Source organism: Zingiber officinale, chromosome 8B (assembly GCF_018446385.1).
Source record: "Zingiber officinale cultivar Zhangliang chromosome 8B, Zo_v1.1, whole genome shotgun sequence".
Taxonomy (NCBI): Eukaryota; Viridiplantae; Streptophyta; class Magnoliopsida; order Zingiberales; family Zingiberaceae; genus Zingiber; species Zingiber officinale.
In genome coordinates, this window is record NC_056001.1 from 35,708,275 (window position 1) to 35,716,851 (window position 8,577).

An 8,577-nucleotide genomic window follows, 5' to 3' on the forward strand; every position below is an offset into this window, starting at 1 on the left:
CGCAGTAGAGTCGTTGGCCGACCGTTGCCAAGCGGATAAAAGTTTATCCGCTTGGAGGTGCCCTGGATCCTTTTAGAGGCACCTCCAAGAAACGATAGCTTTTTCTAGTAGGTTATAAAAAATCCCTTGGAACTAGGAATTTCATATCAATTCTTGTATTCATTTTCTAGATAATTTCTTGAGCTATCAATATTTATAAGATGCTACTCCTCCTTTAACGAAAAAGTTTTTTTAGTGAGTTTTTCATTGTCTTGGATTAACAACCACCTAGGTTGTAACCAAGTAACTCTTTGAGCTTTCTTACCTTTTCTAGTTATTTCTTTTATGTTAGTTATTTATTTTTACTAATATTATGTCCTTTGCTTAGTTCGAATAGCAAGAGATTTTTCTAACTTATTTTCAGGGTTTCCACCCCCTCTAATCGGCACGACCTAGACGTACACTAATCATTCTATTGCCAAATATTTGTCGTATCATATGCTTTCCAACAATTATAGGGTCTTTGTCTTAAATATTACTCGCATGTTTGTACCAAGAACATCCAAGAAGCTCTAGATTACCCGGATTGGAAGTTAGCAGTTCTAAAAGAGATGAATGTTCTTCACAGAAATGACACTTGTGTTGGGACCTTGACGCCCGCTAGAAAGGGGTGAATAGCGTCTCACCCAAAACGTCGTTTCCTACAATGGTTAGTATGTACAGCGGAATACAAAAACAAATACTAACAATAGAAAGCAAACCTAACACGTTGATTTAACGTGATTCGTAGATAAAGCTCCTACTCCACGGTTGTTTGTAAGGTGGACTATCTTGATCCGTCGGTGGATGATTCCCCGGAGAACTTCCAGCTAGCTCGCGTAACTCCTTGTGGGTGGAGAAACCTCGCCACAACCTCGTACAAGTACGCTAGATCACTTTGGCACTTGGAGACTCTAATTAGGGTTAACCACCACTAATTTCGTCAACCTTGGTCAAGCACCCCGAGCTCTATTAAATAGAGCTCGGGAGCAAAACATCTACTATTTTCCCCGGCACCAGTCGACTGGTCATAAGTGAAATTCGACCGTTACAAGCTAACGGTCGGCTACCAGTCGATTGATGAAAACACCAGTCGACTGCTACAATACTACTACAGTACTACTACGGTAACACTACAGTAACGTTGCAATAAAACCCTGATCCTAGGATTTAACCCCCGAGTACATTTACTCAACACTCGTCCTCTCCCGACCAACCTAGACCTAGCCTTCTAGCCTCCTCCATCAGTCTTGCGTCCCTCGGATGACTCCCCATCCTTCACGTCTTGTCTTCTGGAGCTTCCATCGACCTTGCCATTATTGTCGGGTCTTCCTTTGCCAAGAGGTTGCGCCTCCGAGAGTTCATCCATTGCCAAATCAAACTTGGACTTACATTGCCATGACTACATGCTTGGACTTACACCGACAAGACTCATCCTTGGACTTTCCTCCTTTGCCAATATCACACTTGGACTTTCCTTATTGTACCTATATCTTGCACACTCACAATGTATATCAAATACAATAATAAACCTAACTTAAACCTTTGCCCAAACATCAAAACCTAAGGTCACTAGATTGCTCCAACAACTTGGGAGGTTGTTGACTTACCAGTTAGAAAGAAAATAGTGGGTTGCAAATGGATGTTTACCATTAAGTGTAAAGCTGATAGTAGTGTAGAAAGGTATAAAGCTAGATTCGTAGTTAAGGGATTTACATAAACACATGGAATCAACCAGTTACAAAAATAAATTCAATTTGAATTCTTATCTCTTTGACAATACATTTTGATTGGCTTTACACCAATAAGATGGAAAGAATGCCTTTCTAAATGGAGACTTAGAAGAGGAAGTGTTCATGGAGTTTCCACCGGGATTCAAGGAAAACTATGGCAGAAATAAAGTAGGTTGCTTAAAGGAATCTCTTTATGGACTTAAGTAGTCACCAAGAGCTTGATTTGAGCGATTTAGAAAGCTTATTAAAAGTCAAGGCTACTACCAAAGTAAAGTGGATCACACCATGTTTTTTAGACGCTTTAAAGGAGGAAAGATTACCATCCTGATCATCTACATGGATGACATAATCGTAACTGGAGATGATCATGTTGAACTTAAAAGATTGAAAGAAGTGTTTGCTAATGAATTCGAGATTAAGGAACTAGGAGTATTAAAATACTTTCTTGGTATGGAGTTCGCATGATCCAAAGAGGGTATATTTGTTATACAAAGGAAATATGTTCTAGACCTTCTCAAGGAAACAAGTCCACTAGGTTGCAATGCAGCTGAGACACCCATGGAGTCTATTATTAAGCACCAACTAGCCAAACCTGAAGAAGTTTGTAGAAGAGATCAGTACCAATGGCTAGTTGGGAGGTTTATCTACCTTTCACATACTTGTCCTGAATAGCTTTTGTAGTTAGTGTTGTAAGTTAGTTTATGCACTTCAAGTCCAAAACATTTTGATGCAACTCACAGAATTTTAAGGTATTTGAAGGGAACTCTAGGAAAAGGTCTATTGTTTAAAAAACATGGGCATTTTCAAGTCGAAACTTACATTGATAAAGATTGGGCTGGAAGTGTCTTTGATAGAAGATCAACTTCCGACTATTGTACATTTGTTGGGGGTAATTTGGTTACATGGCGTAGCAAGAAGCAACTTATGGTGGCTAGAAGTAATGTCGAGGCTGAGTTTCGAGCTCTTGTTCTTGGTGTTTGTGAGATAACATAGATCAAGAGATTATTGGGAGAATTGGGAGTCTCATATTCATTGCCTATAAAAGTATACTGTGACAATAAAATAGTCATCTCCATTGCACGCAATCTAATTCTTTATGACAGAACGAAGCATGTTAAGATTGATAAGCACTTCATCAAGGAAAACTAGATAATGGTCTGATTTATATGCCCTACATTCCAACTACCGAACAGGTTATAGATATACTCACTAAAGGATTATCATCGAAATAATTCGAGTATTTGATTGACAAGCTGACTATGGGAGATATCTTCAAACCAGCTTAAAAGGGAGTGTTGAAAATAAAATCAATTGGTCAAAATATTGGCATGATCTTAGGAATATTCAAAATGTACACATATGTAGCTTTTAGGGAAGTTAATTAATTGTAATTAGTGTTGGTGCAATTTGCACTAATGGTCTAACTCAGGTTTTGATGAATGACAGGTGAGTTAAGTTATGTGTTGTTTGGTCTAATTGTTTTACTAAGTGTATAGGAGTTGATAGGTCTAGAGAACCTGACACCAAGATAAACTCAACTAGGTTTGAGGACCCGATAGATGGTACGAAACCCAGATAAGTCAAAGGGCCGACCTGATATCTGTTAAGAAGTCCAGCTGTGTCTGTGGGGCTTGACAGGTGATCGAAGTCTAATTGGGTCTGCGGACCTGACAACTAGCATGAAGACCTAGTGGGTCGAGTGGCTAGTCAACCATAAGTTGGTAAGTGAAGATAAGTCACTGGAAAATAGTCACTCGGTGAGGACGCGCCTCGGTAGAGGGACAGTAGGCGTCGGTCCAGTTAAGGTCCATTTTGAATCCCTAAACTAAGACATTGACTAGTTCCTAGTCCTGGGAGACCAAAGTTTTATACTAAATTCAGTGGACGAGACTATTTAAAAAATTTCGAAGGCGTGATTCCTCTAATGATGTCCAGGTGACTCACCGTAGTTTATAAGTTTATCCAAATAATGTATGTTTGTTGAACCCAAAGCTAAACTTGAATCTAACACAAGTTAAATCAAACCCTAAAATTTAACCTAACTCATCTCACAAAATCATAAGATTTCCTGATTGAAAACATAGATCAGGTGAGATAATTAAGCATTAAAAATAAATTAAATTTTAAAAAATAAAATAAATCTAAATTAAAATGGATTAAATATAAATAAATTTAATTAAATAGAAATAAATTTAAAATGTTTTTTTTTAAATCTTTTAAAAATTATTTTAAAAATCCTTGTAAAAACCTTTTAAAAGTTATTTTAAACCATTTAAAAATTATTTTTAAAAATTCATTTAAAAATTATTTTAAAATCCTTTTAAAAAATCTTTCAAAAAATTCTTTTTAAAAAATTTATTATTCTTTTAAAATTATTTTATAATAATGCTTATAAAAATCTTTCAAATTATTTTAAAAATTCCTTTTATAATCTTTTTAAAATTATTTTAAAAAAATATTCTAAAAAACATTTAAAAAGTATTTTTAAATTATTTTAAAAATTATTTTTAAATTATTTTAAAAATTCCTTTTTAAATCTTTTTAAAATTCTTTTCAAAGATCTTTTAAAATTCTTTTACAAGTTCTTTTAAAACTCTTTTAAAAGATCTTTTTAAATTATTTTATAAAAAATCTTTTAAAATTATTTTATAAAAAATATTTTAAATTCTTTTATAAAAATTCTTTAAAAAAAATTCTTTTCAAATTCTTTTTAAAAATTCCTTTTAAAATCTTTTTATTTTTTTTAAAAAATATTTTAAAAATAATTTAAAAATCCTTTTGAAAAATTCCTTTAAAATATCTTTTAAAATATTTTTTCTAAAAAAAATAAAAAAAACAACAATTATAGTTACTTAAAAATTTAGTTGAACACTTAGTTAAAACTTATTCTTAAATTAAAACATCATACTAAATTCAACTCAATCTTATTAAAATTTAACATAATCTTAACTTTAATTAATAATCTAACCTTAATTTAAAACCTAATTTAATTAAAGCTTAACCTAATTAAAATATAAATTTTACTCTAACTCACTTTAAATTTACTGTACTTCAAATTTAACTTAAACTTAACTTAATTTTAATTTAATAAATTAAAATGTTTATCTTAATTTAACTTATCATTAAACCTTGATAAAATGTTTACTTATTCAAACTTGCACTCTAACTAACTCTAAACTTAGTTAATCCTAATTTAACTTTACTTTAATTAATAATTTAACTTAAGTTAAATCTAATCAAAACTTAAACATGAATTAAAATAAAATTAAAACTAATACTCTCATTAATCAATTAACTTAGTTAATTAAATAGAAATTTAATTTGATTAATCAAATAAGTGAATTAAGAGTTAATCAATAAACTTTTACTGAGTTAATAACAAATCATTTCATTTAATTTGAAATTTAATTTTAACCTAATTAATTACATCTAAGGTTAATTTTTGATTAATAATTAATTTAAATAATCTTATTTTATTTAATCAAACTTAAATTATAATAAGTATGCAGAAATACTTATATAAATAATATATTTGCTGAACATAAGTCTTACTAATACTAAATACCCTCAATATTTGGGTAGAACTTTTTATTGCTAATAAAAATAATCAGAAGGTGCTAAGTTAAGATGAGGAAGGACCTTAAAAATATGTTGTAAAATTTAACATACTCAAATCCTAGTACGAATTAAGGGGGAATGTTAACTTAAGGGGGAGAGAATTCAAATACTTTGAAAAATATTTTCACTTTATTCTGAAATATATTTTATTTTTTTTTCTAAAAATTAATTTACTGAATTTCTTTGGAACATTGACTTGAAAAATCCTTTTCAAAATCTACTTTGAACAACTTACTTTTAAAACTGGAAAAATTATTTTCAATATGTTCTCTTACAATTATTTTGAAAATCTTTGAATTTGAAAGTTTCCTTGAAAAAATATTTTGGAAAATATTTTGAAAATCTCTTTGAAATATATTTTTAAAATATTTTAAAAAATTATTCTGTTTAAAAATTATCTTCAAACTCTGCTTGCAAAAATTCTTGTAAAAATTATTTTTGAAAAATATTTCTAAAAAATTTAAACATTTAAAAAAAATATTTATAAAATTTTGAAACTCCTTTCAAATTTTTCCTGATAATTTCTTTCACAATATTTTTGCAAAGTAAATATTTTCAAAATCATTATTTTGCTTGAACAATATTGAAACCACTTTCAAACATATTTTGTAAAGTAATTTTAATTATGTATCATGACAACTAGTTTGAAAAATTTAGTTGCAAAATCAATTTTTTAAATGTTGAAAATCTTTCGAACTCTTTAAAATTTATTTTGAAACTGTTGCAATAGGTACTCTAATATTATTTTACAAAAGTACTTTGCAAACCACTCTTCAAATCTTTTGACAAGTTAGTTATTTGAACACTACTTTAAAAATATTTTGGAAGCTATTTTAAAACTTTAGACTTTAAATTTATTTTGTAAAAGTTAGGGTGCGTTTGGTACGCGTGTTTTCCATTTTCATTTTCTAGAAAACGCACGTTTTCTAGAAAACAGAAAATGACTTTTTATCATTTTCTATTTTTCTAGAAAACGTTAGCTATTTTTTTAGAAAACAAGCACGAAAAACGTAAACCAAACACCATTTTTCAGAAAATGCACGTTTTTCAGAAAATGAAAATGAAAAATGCACGTACCAAACGCACCCTTAGCTTTTCCAAAATTTGTTATAAAATTTGAAAACTTCTTCAAATCGAGTGATTTTTTTAAAAAAAAACTCCTCCCCCAAGACACCTGTGAGTTTTGTAATTCTTTTGCTACAGTTTGATTACCTTTCATATTTACTTTACAAGACTTACTACATTTTTCATATTTTGATTCATTTATCTACGCTTTTTTTTTTTTTTTTTTGATGAATATCAAAAAGGAAAGAGTTAGAATTTAAGTAAAAAAAATCAATCTTAATCTTAAAATGATAAAGAGAACAAAAATTTACCTATTTATCTTTATTTCTCTTAAAGTCATTTTAGTTTTGTATATCATTTCCTAATTTTAACACAGATTGTCATTACATCAAAAAGAGGAAGATTATTGGTACAATTTGTACTAACGATCTAACTCAAATTTTGATGAATGACAAGTGAATTAAGTTAGGTGTTATTGTGATTTAATTGCTTTACCAAGTGTGCAAGAGTTGACAGGTCTAGAGGATCCGATACCAGGATGAAATCCAACTAGTTTTGAGGACTCGATAATTGGTATGAATCCCAGATAGGTCAAAGGACCGATCTGATATTTGGCAGGAAGTCCAGCTGGGTCCGCAAGGCCTGACAGCTGGCTGAAGCCTAATTGAGTCTACGGACCTAACAACTGGCATGAAGATCTGGTGAGTTAAGAGGCTAATCAACTGACTACAAGTTAGTAAGTGAAGGTAAGTCATTGGAGGAGAGTGACTCGATGAGAACGCATCCCGATTGAAGGACAGTAGGCGTCGGTCCAGTTTATATCCATTTTGGATCCCTAAATTGAGATCTTTATTAGTTCCTGGTCTTGGGAGGGCAATAACTAAGTATTATTGCTTATTACTGTGCTAACACTGTCTTACAGGTTATTATTTAGTGTGTTGGACTATTGTAGGAAAAAAAGAACAAATAAGACCTCGGGTGAACAGTACTGATCTTTAAATATTGGAAGGCACCTTTATACTATTCATGGAAGACGCATTCTGATGGCTGGAATTTGACTTCTTCGGCAATAAGAATCAGCACCTTTCGAGATCATATATATGCTGGAGGCACCTTCAACTCTATGGAATGCACCTTTCACAGCTTATAAAATGAGCGTTCGACCAAAAGATTCCAAATACAACTATCATACAAGCTTCTATGCGTTCGATTGATGTTCTGGCTGCTCTAGCTTCCTACTGCTACCCTGCTACGACTCTGCTATGCCCGACTGACGTTGAGAAGCTGTCCAACCACTGAACTCAAGCCGACCGACTACAAATAGTGTTGGGTAACAAAAGTTAATTTCTGTAATTTATTTCTACAATCGGGAAGTGTAGCGTGTTACACTTCTCCGAATGTTTGTGTACTCGATCCCTTTTTCCTACGATTCTGAAAGAAATTTTTAGTGAATTATCCGTCGATAGCTCCGCGGAACCTAGGTCTTAGAATAGGAGTCGTAAAAAGCTCCGAACCAAGTAAAACTGCTTGTATTCTTATACTTTCTTATTTCTTTCTTTTCCGCGCATACTTTGTTTTTAAAATTACGTGATTCATCCCTCCCCCCAACATGTGACTCGATCCAACAAATTTTTTTTAATTCCTTTATATATTTTTAAATACAGGGCATGTAAACGGGTTTGAAATAGAATAAAAAGATAGAACAAATTTTTTTTTTTTTTTTTTTTTTATAGAATTACAATTCTCAACAGATTCTGGTTTTGTGTCATCTAACTAGTGAACGAGTGTCAACCTATGTGTTTAAACATATAGAAGTGAACTTTTAAAAATTAAGTTATACAGACAACTCGGAATCAAGTGGCTCCAATGAGTTAAATGATATTCTTCAAGATTGGCCAACATTTATAGTAAAAGAGTCGATCAGTGAGTCTACCAAGCTGCAAACAGAAACTTGTATAAGTGCCTCAAGTTGCAGATGGACCACATGTAGGATTTCAACAGATAATTGAATCTACTGTCATCTAACAAAAAATACAAAATCATCAAAACAAATACCACTTATCTCTAATATGTTATGCTGCACATCATCAACAATACTCATATTTTGTGATTGTTTGGTCCAAGGAGAACCATATAAAATATT